The sequence below is a fragment of the Sinocyclocheilus rhinocerous genome, unplaced genomic scaffold (assembly GCF_001515625.1).
Source record: "Sinocyclocheilus rhinocerous isolate Xijiao unplaced genomic scaffold, SAMN03320098_v1.1 scaffold2055, whole genome shotgun sequence".
Lineage (NCBI taxonomy): Eukaryota > Metazoa > Chordata > Actinopteri > Cypriniformes > Cyprinidae > Sinocyclocheilus > Sinocyclocheilus rhinocerous.
In genome coordinates, this window is record NW_015624297.1 from 209,854 (window position 1) to 225,320 (window position 15,467).

The window sequence follows — 15,467 nt, forward strand, 5'->3', positions numbered from 1 at the left end:
CACGGCTCCAGTCCATCAATTAACATCTTGCGAAGTGAAAAGCTGCATGTTTGTAATAACGCATGTAATAATCCAATAATCCTCTATCAATAACGTTGTCTTCTTCAGTGACAGTGTCAATCTCATCTGAATCAGGAGAGAAATGTGCACAGATCAAGCACAGTTTACAGTACAAGCAAAGACAGTCCAAAAACAGTTCTTAACAAATATGTTGGTCTGTTTTACTGTGGGAGGACAACAGGAGAGGGACTTCACCGTAGGAAGCATTATTATGGGCTCACATCTTGGTCAGAAGCAAGAGTTTAAAGTTAAAACACCCTAATGATGAATTTGTTTGTCACTTCACAAGACGCCAAGTCTCGGACTGAAGTCGTGTGGATCACTTGTGGATTTTTGTGATGCTTTTATCAGCTGTTTGGACTCTCATTCTGACGACACCCATTCACTGCAAAGGATCCATTGGTGAGCAAGTGATGTAATGCTAAATTTCTCCAAATCTGTTCCGATGAAGAAACAAATTAATCTACATCTTGGATGGCCTGAGGGTGAGTAAATTAAGGAATTTTTCATTTTGGGGTAAACTATTCCTTTAAAAAAACAGTGAAGCTATGTGGGGGAGTGGGAAACAGAATCAGAAGTCTTTGTACATCTTTTAGGACCAGTCTGCAGTTATGGCACAGCGCAACGCTTGTAAATTGGGGCAAACAAAGAAGCTGTTCCCGTGCTTAAGGCTACAACTGCCCAATCAAAATCCCTAACTGGACATCTTAGGAGAATTGTGATTGGCTAACACATCTAACCACCTGTGTGACAAGCACTTACAGTTGATCCCATGAAATTTCAGTCAGGTTTAAAGAAATACCCCATTTATATTTCTAGGTAATATGTTAAGTTTGCAAAGCCAAGCGTTGGATGAACAATGGATCATGGCAAGACTTATTTTTACACTAAAAACCCTTAATGTGCACATCACCCAGCAGTAAATCATTTCAGTTGACTGGGTGGGTGGCATCCTCCCTTCAAGTAAGCTCTTGGCAGCATGTGACAGTAGACAATGATATGAACACATTTTTTAAAAGCAGCTCACACCACAGTCACAGAATTACAGAACATCTGACAGCATGCAGCTGAGCGTTAAGGGTACATATGTCTGCGGTCAATTTGCTTTGGTATAATCGGTCAGAATCGGCCGTTTCCATCACGCAAGGCCATGAGACTGCTGTGGCACATGTGCACTGTCACAATAAAGCAGTTCAATACACTGATTGTCTGTATGAAAGGTCACCAGTATGAAGGGAAGCAAAGTTTTGGAAGAAAATTTGCAAAATCAGATACAAAGCCATTCTGAAATGAGAATTCACTTAGGTATCTGCATTACAGGGGAAACAGATGATTTTTTTTTTTTTTTTTTTTTTTTTTCTCAGAATCAGTATCCCAGGGGAGTGCACATAGAATAAGATCTCAATTATACAAAATAGGGAATCATTTCAAGAAATGGCATCTGATAGCATAATTTTAACAGCCAAGGAAGGCTCTGACCAATCATCTGCCCCAAAAGAGGTGTCAAGTTTCTGAGATTTTAGCCCTTTAAAAAAAATAGGCTTAAAACTACATGGGACATTATCTTTTGATTTATCTATTCAAAGATTAATTTAACACCATTTAAAAATGGTAAAAACATGTTCTTGGGTCTCTTCTTCAGTTAAAGTAATAGTTCAGCCAAAAATGAAATTTCCAGCAAAGGTTGTTCAAAACCAGCATGACTTTCTTTCTTCCTTATGACTGGAATGCACTACACGACTTTTAAAATCAGGTTTTAAATCACCAGGCATCATACACAGAAAAAACTGGACATCATATACACTGAATGACTGAAGATTGCTCACTACCAGACTTCATAGTCATTCTGAACACAACAAACTCATGAAGAAAACTTGCCTCATTGCAATGAGAGATATGACAAATGAAAACAATGTGTTCTAAAATCAGCTCAAAATGTTCGATATCTTCCAAATGCATGGAATCATATCCTGATGCTAGAAAATCTAAATCTGTATCAAACAACACATGATTTCATGTGAATCTACGAAATCTGCAGGCTGGCTCTGACTTTCAGCAACTAGCGTAGACTCCTCGAAACTGTAAATCAGGGTAAAAATCTGGGCAAAAGTCTATTAGTAGTGTATTCCAGCCTTAAGGTAAAACGCAACACTGAAACCGAGAAAATTGAGTAAATTAAATGGGAGATCTATGAAGGGGGAGTTGGACTTGCAATATAGCACACAAATCTTATGAACTACTTCTATGGTGCTTTTTAGTCCTTACTGAAGCTTGAAAGCCCATATGGTCACCACTGACTTTCATTACATGGAAAAGAACAGAGTGAACATTCTTTTAAACATCTCCATTTGTGTGTTCCATGAAAGAGAATCATACAGGTTTGGAAAGACATGAGGGTGAGTAAATGATAAACAGACTGTTCATTTTAGGGTGCATTATATCTTCAAAAGTGACTTAATGTTGGATTTGTATTAAATACCTTCTTGAAGCAGGAAGAACGTGAAAATACATCTCCCTATTACTCTGTTGTTGTTTTACTCTATAACAAGTGATTTTGTTAGTACTTTGAAGTGGAGTAGAGATTAAATTATTCCCATAATTAAAATTATGGGATATAATTCCAAAATACAGTTTAAACAACAATCACCTACTAAATGTTTTTCACATAAGCATGTTATACCTCTTTGCACATAACTGAACAAGAAGAACTAATGAAAGAATGAAGCCCTGAACAATGTATAAGTCTTAAACACCACCTTAACTCGAGTGTCTAAAAAGTGGTACTTTGCTGATCCGCTAAAGGATTTTGAGAAGGGGTTTCCATGAATTGTTCCCTGAGAGACCCTGCCCTTATTAGTTTCCAATCACCATTATACCTGTTGCTGATCTCCATCCAGAAAATCTTTCAGAACAGCAGATCTAATACATCTACCTAAGGGGGCAACAACATTGTCCCAGGTCCTCTATAATACAGTTTACTCAATGGGCCCATCAGTAAAAATGCTGTCCCAGGCCTTGTAAATCTTAGTGACGGCCCTGTTTCAAGAGAAGCATAGTCCTGGCAGGACAGGCGAAGGTCTGAAGGAAAAGTACACATTCACACACAGGTTTGTAGACTAGAGAGGAAAAAACAAATGTCAGACCTAACGGTGATCCTCTATTTTCTGATTTTTCCAGTCTTTTCAAGTAGTTCTGTTTGACAAATGACCACAAGCACTTACCAATACCCCTCCCTGTTGTTCCACTTGTTCATCAAAAAACATTGAATTTGAGAGGATTTCTGCTCTAAAAGGGTAAAATAACTACCAGGCTTCCCTTGCCAAAGGAATCCCATGACGTTTTTATAAAAAAAAATTCAGTCCAGCTTTGCCTCAAAGCATCAGTTCAAGTGTTGATTGACTAAGGAAATAGTTTTGAAATCCTTATGCCGCTGGATCACAGTGGACTATTTGGGTTCTTGCCTTATGGCTTGGCTGAGGCATGCGTTTCTCAACATGGCAAAACAGGCCAAGAACGTCTCTCTGTTCTGATCCATGCCAATGGGCAGACGTGACCTCAGAGCTGAGATGAAGAAATGCACACCAGACCACATAAAACCTGGTCCTGTTGCTTAAGGTACTCAGCTTAAGGTACTAAGAGAGACGCCCATCCCCTTCGGTTCTCCTTCACCAAGGGCAGCCATCAGATAACCTGCCATGCAGCATGTCCAAACGCATTAAAAAACACTAATAAATTAAAAACATAAAAGTCAGAGAATTGTCAAAGGTTTGCGACCCCCGTGAAAATGAATGGATGATTCATTTTAAAAAGCTCCAGATAAGATGGGTCTTAAAAAAAAAAAAAAATTGGAGCATGTTCACAGAGACCAGTGCAAATCGTCAAAATCCACGGCCTCACCCAGGTTGGCATCTGTTTCCAGTAAGCTCATAATGACTGCCATGGCTGCCTCGTCAGTGCTCAGAGCACCCAAACCAGGAACCCCCTCCAGATCCAACTGAGAGCTCCCCTCTGAAGGGCAGGAAGAGAGGCAGAGAATGAACGAAAAAGTACCATATTTGAAAAATTAAATAAAATAAAAAAGGACAAAATATTTACATTTAATATAAGAAAAATTACAGAACATGAAAGTATAGATTTTAGTTGAATAAATATGAATTTACTTTTAGAAAAATAGCATTATATCTGCCATTAAATATTTATCATCATTTACTAATTAAATTAAGTATATGTGACCCTGGAGCACAAAACCAGTCATAAGCGTCAATTGAGATTTATACATCATACATTATTTGAAAATCTGGAATCTGAGGGTGCAAAAAAATCTAAATATTGAGAAAATTGCCTTTAAAGTTGTACAAATGAAGTTCTTAGCCATGCATATTACGAATTAAAGTTTTCATATATTTACAGTAGGAAATTTACAAAATATCTTCATGATTATTATTATTATATGCATGATTCTCATAATTGTAATCCATATATTTCTGTATTATGAAAATTATAAAAAAGTAAAATAAAAGTATAAAAAGTTTACACAATGCAAAAAATGTTTGGACAAGAATTTTGTCACCAAAATAATGTCATAATGCAAAAAGTCTTAAACGTTTCAAAAGCAGGCTTAATTTTTAATATACAAAACTTTTTTTCCAGGGAAAGACCCAGACATCATCTTGACAAGCTATAGCATCTTAGTATCACATGGCCAATGTAATATAATGCTGTGACATCTACCCATCAGATTTTCTCCTGCTGTGAAGGCCCCACCCGTCGCTTCCTCCTCTGAGCTTGATTTGCCAGTCATCTCCACATCTGTTGCTTCCCCATTTGGCACCTTAAAGCATGAGGAGTTCTGTTAGAACGCAAGTTAGAACGCAAGAAACCATAAAACTAGTAAACTAATTTCTAAACACACAGACACAGTTGTTTGACAGACTCACGTTGCTGCTGGCCTGCGCAAGGGCCAGTGGAGACTTGTCCTGCGGTAAACTGAATGGACTTGTATTGCCGCTGGATGGTGAGGAGTTCATCCTTAAGAAAACAGCATGACATCAAAATTCAAAGATCTTTCCTTTAGGGATGTGCAGAACTACATATTTTCAAAATCAACTAATTAACACAATGTTTCCAAGAAGCTTTGGCCATGCAAACTGTCTGACAGCTAAAGCAGAGTAGGATAAAACAGTGCTGCTAACAATATCAAAAGTAATATTTGAAAGGAAAAAACAAATCATCTAATTGAAAAAAACATCACTAATTAACTAGTCGTTTACATTCCTTAATTTTCTTCACTTGTAATACTTCACTGTAAATTACACCAAATATAATAACAGAAAGGAAGCAACATAATTGGTTTACCTATTATGGTCCATTATCTCATTAGCAGTTTGGGTCCCTATGCACCCAGCGTAAATCATGCCTGATGCACTGGAGATCCCTGGGATGATTGGAACTTGTTGGGGCTTCTTGGCATCATCTACAATACAAAACATACAGATCTACTTAAAAGAGTTGGATATATTTAGAATTCTTGACAACAGAGAGCTTGCTTAACACAGGGGGGAAAAAAGTATGTCTTTTTGTTGATGTCCTTAGCAAGTGGACTCTGCAGCCGCCTTGGTAAAGTCCTCTGAGTGAGCTTTTATGTAAGCAAAAGGCATACAGTTCCGATGTAATCCTATTGCTATTGAAAATCTCCAAAACTGTTGTCAATATTATGCTTCATAATACATTTCTAATCAATAGTAAAATCTGACAGTGATAACATGAATTTTGCATATTTTATCGATTTTAAGAAAATTCGGGTGGTTCCAGCTAATGCACAAAAAACAAACAAAACAAAGAAAACATACCAAACTAAACAAACCACCAAACCAAAAAAAACAACAACAAAAACAAAATAAAGGTCATGCATCCATATCAAACAAAAACAAAAAACAAAACACCCCAACCAAACAAAAACTTATTAACTGGAAGGCTGGACTTGCATTCATACATTTGCTACACTGAACAATGTGTTCTGTCTTTTCCTCTATATATGGTTTCACAATGCAATATGCAAATTATAGGTACACGCCTAGAAACAAAACATACTGTATTTATAACATTCATAGATCTCAATACTCACCCTCCGAGGCCTTGGAACTGCTAGGCTGCTCGGCTTTATCCCCTGATCCACCTGGATTACTTTTACCGCTGAGTCAGGAGGAAAAAGAGTAGAGAAATAATCTATTATCTCACTGATCACAGAATTTGGGTGCGACAGGTTGAATCATGACATTGATATGCAGTAATAGGAAAACTGGCCTGGTAGAAAAATAAGATGAAATACTGGTACTTACGATATAACTGTGTTGGTTGACACTATGTATTCTATTTCTTTGGTCCAGGGATTTATAAAACTAAACCACTGACTTTGTAAGGTGACGAAAGAGCCATATTTCGTTTTAAACTTATAGCAGTTTGTCTCAATCTTCTCTTTACTTCTCAGCACTGTGAAAAGAGGTGATCAAAATGAAATAATTAAGGAATACATTTTCTTGTCATTCACTCACAAAACCAGTCATTCCAATGCCATATTGCTTTTTATTTTTGACAGAATACAGAATTGTTGTTGAATGTACTGATTTGCATCTAATGAAAGTAAATGGGGATCCAGGCTTTCAAGCTCCAAAATTACCAAAGGATTATAAAAGCAGTCAATACGACTTGTGTGCTTTATTTTAAGAGATTGACAGACCCTAATTCACTTTCATTAGATGGAAGAGTAGTCAATGGAACAGTAGTACTTTTCTTCTTATTTTTCCACAATAAAAAGAAACTTATACTGGATTGGAATGAGTAAACAGAGTTTTCCATGTGAAACTCAGAGAAGGTATTAATTGTCACATTTGTTTGTATGTGCATGTAATCCAATATAACTCTCTTGAGGCACTGGCCTTCTGTATCTGCCATTGAAAGCTGTGCTAATGTTCATTAGAAGTAAGACTAATGATTAATGATGGATGATGAGGATTTGGTTACTCGTGTCCTTCTTTGTACAAATGTCTCGGGCAATCTGCCCAGTTTCTTGGAAACTACTTTCAGCACAACTTGTTTAGAGCTCCAGTGTTCGTTAGTAAGAATCTGGATGCACTGTACCTTTTCGGTGTCTATCTGCCAAATGAGGCAGGTCATCCAGATGGAAGTATTCATAGCAGGATGTGCCTAGCAGCTCCTGGGGTAAGTAACCCAGAATGGTGGTGGCTCTGTATGCACAATATAAATAGAAAGCAGTATTTAAAATCACATTTCTCACTATGAAACCTAAAAGGAGAAGAGAATAATCTTTTTGAGACAACTTTAAGTAAACGATTGATAAGTTGATTTCCCAGAGAAAGTGCCACAGTGTTTACACCATCAAAACATTACTCTTTTTATTTGAGCATCTAGGCCAGGGGTGGGCAAACTTGGCCCTTCCAGGCCACTTTCCTGCAGAGTTTAGCTCCAACCCTAATCAAACACACCTGAACCAGCTAATCATTGTCTTCAAGACTACTAGAAGGCTACAGGCAGGTGAGTTTTATCAGGGTTGGATCAAATCTCTGCAGGAAAGTGGCCTGGAAGGGCCAAGTTTGCCCATCACTGATCTAGGCTATCCTGACATGACAGCATCGGCTAAACCAGTGGTAAGAGTTTGTGGCAAATCTGCATGCCTGACCAATGGCAGATGTCAAGAGTGTTTTTTTTTTTTTACAAAAAACATAGTCCTTATATTTGGAACATCAGAAATTATTTAAAGATCTACATTATCATCAAACAATATCTAATTTGAGCCGTTAATAAAGCTTAAAAAATGAGTTTTTAAATAATAATTATATAAAATTATTTGTATAATTTTTATAATTTTATGTAAACAAGTTCATATAACTTGTATATTTTACTTAAAAATACTGTTAGTTACTCCACAAAATTAACTATTATCTCTATGACAAATAACTAAATACAACTCTCTCCCTTTAACAATTGGTAGTTTTTACAATTGGTAAAAACACAAGTTTTATATATTTATATAATATATTTATTATTTTTTTATATTATTATTTTTTATAAAATATTGTATATAATAATTACTTATATTAATTTATATTTGATAATTATTTTTATGTAATTTATATAGACTACTAAAGAAATCCTTTTTAAAGTTAATTACTCCCCAACAGATAGTTAATATTGACAAATAGTTAGTTATTATCTGAACAACAAATACCTAAATGTTGTCCCCCCCTTAACAAGTGGTAAACTAAATACAAGTTTTGAAAAGGAAACGCATGCCGCCCTCTAGTGAGAATGAAGTGTCCATGTACAGTCAACTTACTATTGAATGGTACTGGACGAGGGAAAGTTATGTGGGTAATTACATACTGTGGAGCTAGTTATGCACACAAAAAATTGTCAGTAACAAAAATTCACATTTAGTTACTGCCAAAAAAAAAAAAAAAGTCAACTTACCGTTGATCTACACTGCTACCAGCTGAAATGGGAGCTCTCTTTATCCACCTCAGCCTCCCCCTCCGTGCCCAGCTGGCGCGTGGGACAGGTGCGCATGTAGCCCGTGCAGTGCACAGTGCAGTACCGCTGTGACTCTGTTGGGACAGTCAATCAAAACAGAGTCAATTTACAGGTGAGCTGCGAGCCAAATGTTCCACTATATGCTGTAAATGAGGAACACAAAGGTGCACGTTTCATTCCTTTTTCGATTTGCTTGATTTAATCTAAAAACGTGCTGTGACAAGCATCTCACAAATTGTGCCAAATGTGATATGTAGCAAAGTTTGAATATAAGCTTTTGCTCAACATGTTGAACTTACTGTAATTTTGAAAAACTAGCTTATAATGCATGTTCAATGCATAAAAATCAATGCATGGCTTTACAGGGTTGCCTGAACAACTAACTGCTCTGGGCAGTTTGGAAAAGGCCATGCTCACCAAGAACAGAAACGTCAATGCTGTCCAAGTCCAGACAGCACAGCAAAACACTTTCCAAAGTGAAGACACTATCCAACAACTTTGTAGGAATAAAGCTGTTGGAATGAAATCCCACAAGCCGTGCTTACACCACTGCATGTGGCGAGAAGAAAGAAGAAGAGATGATTGTGTAATGAAGTAAATATGCAGACCACGGCATCAACACGTCACAAATGAATCTTGGACCTTTGGTTCTCAGCAAGAACAGAGACATTGCCAGTCTGAAGCCAAGGAAATAGAACCTTTATTTAACTTCTATTTTCTTTCTCTTTTTTGTTACAGAGCAATCGTAACAGATTTCAGTAATGGGTTTCATCACAGTGGATTTGATTGCATGAACACAAGGCTCTTCTGATTCAAGTCATCATTAGAATTGGAGAACCATCTTTAGCAACTTAATTGTAAAAACAGGATGAGCTCCTGATGTATCCTGACTGTAATGTTACTGACCTTTCTTTTTTGAGGCCCCAGCCTGAAAGTCCTTCTCCTGTTTGATGGTAACTTTGTTGTACTTCATTCGGCAGAAGAATGAGCGCCAGGCCCCAGAGCAAAGCTGAGCTGCTCCGACGGGGAGCTCAGTCTGCACCTGCAATCCCGCTGCACATAAACACCGGAGAGAGTCAGACTGGATGAAGGAATGGTTTTCCAAAAAACGTATATATTTTTGTTATTTACTCACCTTCATGTTGTTCCAAATTTTTTACCAAAAGCAATCCTACGGTTTTGGAAAACCTGGACTACTTTTATTGTGCTTTGTGCCAGGAAATAGTTTTGAAACATGTGGGAGAGTAAATAATGAACTATGAATTAATAATGAAAAAAAAAAAAAGTCTGGGGTTGGTAAGATTTTATTTTAAAGAAATGAATACTTGTATTAAACAAAGACGCATCAAATTGACATTTATAATGTTACGAAATATTTCTATTTCAAATTCTGTTCTTTTGAACATTATATTACTCAAAAATGTATCACGGTTTCCACAGAAATATTAAGCAGAAACACTATTTTCAACATTGTTCATAATAATAAATGTTATTTGAACACCAAATCAGCATATTAGAATGATTTCTGCAGAATCAAATGACACTGACTGGAGTAATGGCTGCTGAAAATTCAGCTTTGCATCACAGGAATAAATTACATTTTTAAAATATATTAAAATAGAAAGTAGTCATTTTAAATAGTAATAATATTATAGGAATATTACTGTTTTTACTTTATTTTTGATCAAATAAATGCAGCCTTGGTGATCATAAGAGACTTCTTTCAAAAACAAAAATCGTACAAACCCAAACATTTGAACTGTACTGTATACTGTATATTTATTAAACAGATTGAGTACAATGTGTACGCAAAAGACATTAAAATGTATAAGCACTTCAGAAAAGCATTCAGGAAACACGCACACAAACTTAACACAGAGAACAACCGTTTATTACGGTCTAAGTATGTTTACTTTTGGCGTCGATGAGGCGCTCCCGCGGGTAGAGTTCAGAGGCAGACAGCTGTTCCTTCACTTTACCAATGTCCTTTGGATGAACATAATCAAACAGGCTCTGTCCAATTAACTCCGTCTGGGGAGAAAAACATTCAAATGAGTCATAATTGAACTAATACGTTTTGCTAACAAGTCACATCATAAACCTAATCTTTTTTTCACCACGAAAAAAAAATGCCGTTTTTAAAACAGCCCTTAAAATACTTCAAAATACATGAACAGTAAAATGTTTGGACATCCTAGACTGATTTATGTTTCTTGTGATCTCATCATAAAACCTACTATTAACCGGAAATATTATGCTTAAAGGCTTGACTTTAGTTTTGTAGACAACATCATGTTTCCAAAATTGAAGAACAGTTCAATTTTGGAAAATAACATGTGTAATCTCAAGAATTCCTGAAAGGTGCAAAAATTTCAAAATTTTATATTTTATACATAGAGCGAGAGCGAGTCACTATATAAGTAGCACACTTGCTTTTTAAGTCATGATGACTTTACTATGATTCTACAATGTGGAGGACAGCAATAATAAAGAATGAGTATCTGAGACTAATCCTCTTGTCTGGTAGTGTACTTCTGTTCATAATTATAGCACTTAATATAAAACATTCTCTGTTTTTTTTTTTATAGTCAAACTGTCCTACCCGACTGTAGTTCAGGATTTTTGAAACCGATTCTGATACAAAGACTATTTTTCCACGGTCACAGCCAACCACAAAGAGAAATCCATCAGCAGCCTGGACAAGAGATAGAGAGAGATCATTTAGGGTTGATGTTGTAATTTCACAATCTCAAACAGTCAAACTGCCCTGTTTAAACAAAAGCTATTTTTGGAGCCTCTTCTACCCACATCATCAATAATTTGCTGTGATATTTATTCTGCTATGTTACAAATAGCTTTAAGACACAGTTCTATAAATTATAGGATTTACCCTTAGGACAAGGTGTTTGAGTTCATCGTCTGGGAGGAACGGAGGTTTGTAATTGGTTTCTGCAAATGAGCTGCTCGCTCCTGAAAAACAGGCACTCCATTACCCCACATACATTCAAGAACATTCATCACTGTTTGTTTTGATTTAATTTCTTAGATAACATTTTCAAGTTCAATATTAGTCTTTGTGCATGCTAGGCTACACAAAAAGCTAATTGTAAAGGCATTTGAGAGGTGTCTAGGTACCTTTGAGTGATTTGAGGTGCTGGACAGCCATTCGTAACACAGTGAGTTTGTCAAGCTTGCGGGACATGGGGTTACAGGTGGGTATCATCGCTGCCAACTCGTCAATCAAGTTATTCATCTTATCTCGCCGTCGTTTCTCAATCTGACTGTGAGGTTCTCTACAAGATGAAAATTACTTTGTAAATACCGCTGAACTCCACTGAGCTGAAATATAACGTCACTTAACAACAGTTGTTTTTTTTGTGTTTGAGTCTCAATGACAATGGAAACTTCAAATTTAACTAAATAAAAATAAATGTAAATTACATTTAGTGTCAATAAGTACCTGACACACTTAATTTTTAAGTGCTGGTCAACTCCTTCCGATCTAAGAAAACATAATAATAAAATACATACAGGTGTTAAAAGTAATAAATATAAGGAGAGCCATATTGAGTATCGTAATGGGCTCAGTACCTTCTCTGATTGTCCTCCATATCCTCCTCTAGATTTGATGCAGATTTTGTTTCCCTGGAAACAAAGTGGCGAGATGATTAAAGTGACTCATGAAATGCTGCCATGATTCTGAGGACGTTAAACACAGATCACGCACTTCCCTTCCCAACGCATCTCGACTCATTCAGAAAAGCAGGACATGGGCCTACAGGCCAAACAAGAGGATATTAGTCATACAAATCAGCTATAAAATCCCAATATCAAACATTAATGCGCTACACTCTCAAACCCACGCACATACTTTTTCAAGACACTAGGGCTGGGTGGTATGAGGATATGTAGCATATATAGATATTTATGTGGGAAGGAATTTACTTTAAATCACAAAGAAACAATTGCAAAAATCAAAAACCGGCAAAGACAAATAATACGGCATTTAACACATTCTTGTCTTTGGCAAATAACAGTTAATTTAACACACACACACACACAAACAAAAACACTTTTGAACAAATAAATGTAATTATTTAATTTCTTTGAATAATTATTTTTTATTCTTTAACATTCAAGTATATAAATAATTAGATTATTTACAAAAAGGCATTACCACACTGTTGTTTAATATATAAACTATTCAATCTTGAATTTATTCTTACAACAAAAATAACAATATTGTAATATATATATACAGTTACTGTCATATTTTTGTCAAACCACCAGTCTCTAGAGACGAATGTAAATATGTAAATGTATAAATATACTCACGGGCTGTCCATGCTGCCTTTCCGTTTCCTGGGCAGCTCTATGCCTGAGGCCATACCGGCGGCTGAGGTGGGGGTCATCAAACCAGACAGAGACACAGAGAGGCCCTGGGGTTCTTCCTCTAATGCGTCTCCTGCCGATGGTGGGAGGGATTTATTATAGTAAAGTGACAAAAAGAAACGTGCCAGAACACAACTACGTGCTACATATTGGAACCAGGGCACTGTGAAATAGATTTCATAACAGACATCTAAAGAATCAGACCATCTGTAATCGGCGGACAAACAATCAAAGGATTTTTGTGTGAATTCAGAGTGATACTTTTCGTCTGTGTGGTGATAATAAACAGGACATTTCTTATCTTGTGAAAGTCGTCTTAAAAGTGTAATCTTAAAACCCAGAAACCCAGTTTACACCTGGTTCGAAAGGAAGGTTTACCGAGAACTACTGGCCACATTGAGGCTGGGCGACCATGAGCACAATACAGACAACCTACTTCACATTCGCAAGAACTTGCATCACTCTTTCCTTTATGCACATCTATAGGCCTATTCAGACAAGGAGGAATACGTGACTTAATTTAAATATATGGTCTTCAGCTTCCTTTACAAACAAAGATTTAAAAGAAGTCTTTATAGCAGTGTATCTATTTCTATTTACATAATATCCAGCCTCCATTATTAAGGACAAAACAGCACTGTTAAACACTAAGATCATGCATCCGTTGAGTTAAAACAGCTTTTGGGTTTTTGGCAAAAATCACAGAACAGCATTAATAGTTATTGTTGCAAATGAAAGCAAAGGACTCTGATGGAAGAAAAATTGTCAATTCAATTTCAGTTTTGGTTTCTATTAAATCAAAATAAAATCAAAATGCCCTTGTCTGATTATTAAAATACAGAAGTGTGGAACTTAAATATATTCAAAGTGAAAGGGTAAAGGCTCCACACAAAAATTCTAGCAGGTGGCTTGAGTCCCATACATGTGGTTCACATATAAAATGCATTGGGAACACAAAGTGCTTCATAAGAATAAAAAAAAGAATACAGAAACTCCAAAACTGCAAACAGAAACTCCCATTTTCCATCAAAATAACAACTCAAGGGTTTAACTGGGCAGAATGTAAAGACATTTTAATTAAAATGTCACTATTGTGTGGTAAAATGCAATAATGGTGACAATAACAACAAAAATGAAAAATGAATTTCACAAAATGAAAATGTCATTATTATTATTATTGAAATAATACTAACAATTAGTCCATGCTGAAGTAAAGCTACAATGTGAACGCAAAAAAAAACAAACAAAAAAAAACCTTCACACATTATTATAATTATATCAACAATAATAATAATAATAATAATAATAATAATAATACAATAATAATCGTTTAATCAGCAATAATTTAATGGAAATATTTTTTTTATTTTTAGCATTATTATTATTATTATTGAAAATAACAACAACTAGTCCATGCAGAAGTAAAGCTACAATACGAATACATTGTGAATTCAAAAAAAAAAAATAAAAAAAAATCTTCACACAATATTATTATTACTTCAATAATAATAATAAAAATAATAATAATAATAATAATAATAATAAGGTTTTAATTGGTATTTTAAGGACCGATTCTCACTATTCAGCATGAATATTACTAGCATATTGTCTGTTTATTAGTACTTATAAAGCACACATTAACGCCTTATACTGCATGACGATATTTTAGATCCCTTAATCCTATCCATACCTAAACTTAAAGGAACACTCCACTATTTTTGAAAATACTCCACTATTTTTGAAAATACTCATTTTCCAACTCCCCTAGAGTTAAACAGTTGAGTTTTACAGTTTTCGAATACATTCAGCCGATCTCCGGGTCTGGCGGTAGCACGTTTAGCTGTAGCTTAGCATAGATCATTGAATCTGATTAGACCCGTTAGCATCTCGCTCAAAAATGACCAAAGATTATCTATATTTTTCCTATTTAAAACTTGACTCTTCTGTAGTTACATCGTGTACGAAGACCGACAGAAAATGAAAAGTTGCGATTTTCTAGGCCGATATGACTAGGAACTATACTCTCATTCCAGCGTAATAATCAAGGAACTTTGCTGCCGTACCATGGGTGCAGCAGGCGCAATGATATTACGCAGCGCCTGAAAATAGGCTTATTGGAAGTTACCTAGCTGGGGACTATTTTCAGGCGCTGCGTAATATCATTGCGCCTGCTGCACCCATGGTACGGCAGGAAAGTTCCTTGATTATTACGCCGGAATGAGAGCATATCGGCCTAGAAAATCGCAACTTTTCATTTTCCGTCTTAGTACACGATGTAACTACAGAAGAGTCAAGTTTTAAATAGGAAAAATATAGAAACTCTTTGATCATTTTTGAGCGAGATGCTAACGGTCTAATCAGATTCAATGATCTATGCTAAGCTACAGCTAAAAGTGCTACCGCCAGACCCGGAGATCGGCTGAATGGATTCGAAAACGGTAAAACTCAACTGTTTAACTCCAGGGGAG

General features: G+C 36.0%; 1 pseudogene; it reads right to left on the reverse strand.

Annotated features, from left to right (window-relative positions):
• Positions 1 to 543: 543 nt before the first annotated feature.
• Positions 544 to 15,467, reverse strand: part of LOC107740206 (aryl hydrocarbon receptor nuclear translocator-like protein 2) — a 26,022-nt pseudogene continuing 11,098 nt past the window's right edge.